Genomic DNA, 3,219 nt, shown 5'->3' with positions numbered 1-3,219 from the left:
ATGTTTAATAATATCTTAGTGTATTTTGGCTACATATTAGGAATTGAGATCATGTTTGGTACAAGTTTTTTTTTGGCATTTTGAATGTTTCGGGTTCTATCGGATATCCATTTAATTTCGGGTTCGGTTCGGATAATACCCATAACCCGAAATACCATAAAACAAGATCCATTCGGTATTTATGTCGGGTTCGGATCGGTTCGGATTCATTTTCATCGGATCGGATTCGGTTCGGATTTTCGGGTTCGGTTTATTTGCCCAGCCCTAATAGCAAGACCAAATTCGTCATCATATCAATTTAATGCCAAACTCTCTTCGACATTTAACCATCTGCTTCTTTGAAATAACTTCTTGATAAATGAGGAAATGACGTGGTTTATACAATGGAGATTCTAAAGGCGATTTTTTCTTCAATAATTTCTACTTCTGATGGAGCTTTATTATGTGACGTTATGTAATGTTATTGTTATGGCGGTCCATTGGTTGATTATGGTGTTCCTCTTGTTACTCCTTTGCCACATCGCAAAATATACTTTAGCTGAATTTTTCTATAAAAAAAATCTTAAAATGTTGTGCTGATCAATTAGTAGTTTCAACTGTTCCATAGTAAACCCGGGCTGCTGGCCAGCAAATATCACCATTACAAAAACCTTTTTGCAGTCCACAGGATGGCCCCACTGGGCCACAAATTAGTTTTCCTTGTGAATTTCAGGAGGATTCGTTTTATTTGATGAGCTATTTATTATCCTTGAACATGTATATTTTTATATATGAAGTTCATCAATACGTTGCTTAATATAATTAACTTTTCTAGTGTTGGAACGACAGCAAAAACATCAAACTAGCGCGGCGGGGGGATCTAGAATTTTTTCCTCAGTTCAGGCTGCACTGAAAAGTGAGACGGGAACGAGAGCAGAAATGGGACGGAAAACAGAAAATTTAAATACGGATACGGCATGAAATGGGACGGAAAACAGAAAATTTAAATACGGACACAGCATGAAACTTTAGTATTCAAACGTGACATACGTCCACAACAAAAACATATGATACATAATGTCAAGTTATCAACACACAAATGATACAAAACACACAAATAAAAAAACTCAGAAACATTGTATATGAAATATGATTCAAACATAAACAACAAAAATATGAAAATCAGAAGTTCCAATTAAGACAGAGAGACAAAAGGAAGGAAGATGCATATGTATAATGTATTGTTGCTTGCTGATGAGCGACGTCGCAGGGAGAAATTATGAACCTTGACACAAAGACATGAAGTTACGTTTTCAAAGAGAAAGCAATTTGTGATAAGTGATAACCAATCTCTTTTCTTTCTTCTAATTATTACCTCTTTTAGTCTTTTCAGAATTAATAACAAATTATAAACAAATATGATTCAATATTTTACACTTGATAACACACAAAAAGAGTCAAACAGATACGCTATGTCATATCATCAAATTATAAACAAACTAGTACTTTGGTCCATGACTTTTTGCTAACAAATTCAATCATTTAAAAACTAATAAAATACATATTTATGTTTTTCTTTATATACGATTGTTTGTCATTATTAAGTTACTAAATATCATATGTTTAATGGTTTTGTTCTATTTTTTTTTTAAATGTTAGAATTTGTTTTTTTCTGTGGTCTGACGCAAGTTGTGTAATTGGAACATAATTAAATATATTCAAAACTGATTATTTCCACAGTTTTGTTCGTAAAATTTTACGCTATTTGTTCAAAGTTAATAATATTACAATTAAATTTTGATGACATGCATATTTTTTTGGTTCAGCTGGAATTTAGATTGGGATAATATTATGCCCATGTATAGCATGCACCGAAGAGAAAATTTCAAAACGTTATATATTTTTCTATGTTGGATCATATACATGCAATATCGCGCATTCCCCTTATATCTCATATATAAAAATCTGAATAATTCACACGTAAGAGACGTATGCTGCGACACAAAATCTGATAGGAAATGTATATACCTAAAATATATGATTTATCAAAACATAAAAAACACTCCTGTACAAAACTATTTATAGGTAATTTCGACGAAAATATTGCTTTTTAAGAGATTGTGGGTTTCGAGTTCCTGTCAACGTCAATAGAACAGCATTGCTCAAGCCTGTGAGATGGGCCTATTTGTTTGTAGATTGGATCTAGTGAGCCTTTTAAATTTCATTCAGTCTCACAACATAGTTTCAAAGCCCATTTTTATGAGGTAGGCTGGTCTACTTAGCCAGTTTGCTAAAGAATTCCGATGGGTTCATCGGGTTGTTTACCGAAACCAATATGCTTACAATGTCATACTTCTCTTTCCTGAAGAGAATACTAGTTGTCTTTTTACCGGTGGATTTACTGGGTTCGTTGTCATCTTCATCATCATCATCATCATCGCCACCTGCCTTCTCTCGGATAAGTGTTTCCCCTTCTGCCCATGTGCGAAGGTGTATTTCCAAGTCTATAACCGTCTTGTTATCTTGTGGAGCGGTCCGTTCGGGGCCTGAAGATGCAGCGGATCTCGTTTCAACGATATTCCGAGGTGCGGATTGGATATCAACGTCATTTTTCAATGTGACTAAATTTCAACCTTCCGGTTCTGCCGTGAATTTGACGCATTCAAGCTTTGCTATGAATTCGTTGTCTCTTTATTTTAGAGGTTTCTCTAAATCTATCGTTTGTGTTGTATGGTTTTATGTTCGTAGCTCTATGAACTCTTGTAGTCCGAGACTTTAAGTTTTTTTTAATGAAAGTGGTTTTCCAAAAAAAAAAAAGAGATTGTGGGTTTCTACGCGGTTACCTTATAAATGAAGTACTTAACATATAGTTTCAATCAAAAATAAATTATGTGCGTAAGTTTGAATTGTAAAAAATATACTTTTGACCTCTCCGCCATTGACATATATAAGTGGTAATATGAAATTTGTAAAAAAAAATATACTGAGACTTTTTGGGCCGTGTAATTTGTAATGTACCCCAAATTAAGACAAAGTTACCTAACGACAACTATTATGACACGCTGGCATCGAAAAGTGAACTGTGGAAAAGAAAACACAGTTCGTAGTTGTGACAATAATTTAAGTTTCTTCTAGCTTTTGTTGAAGTAGAAACACAATTCGTAGTTTTTCTTTTAGCTTTTGTTGTTTATCCAAATAAGCGATTATAATTTGCAGTGGTGTCAATACTTTCTTTCGAAA

This window comes from Brassica oleracea, chromosome C7, assembly GCF_000695525.1.
Source record: "Brassica oleracea var. oleracea cultivar TO1000 chromosome C7, BOL, whole genome shotgun sequence".
NCBI classification, from domain to species: Eukaryota; Viridiplantae; Streptophyta; class Magnoliopsida; order Brassicales; family Brassicaceae; genus Brassica; species Brassica oleracea.
The sequence above is the reverse complement of the archived record's forward strand: the minus strand, read 5'-3'. Positions refer to the sequence as shown.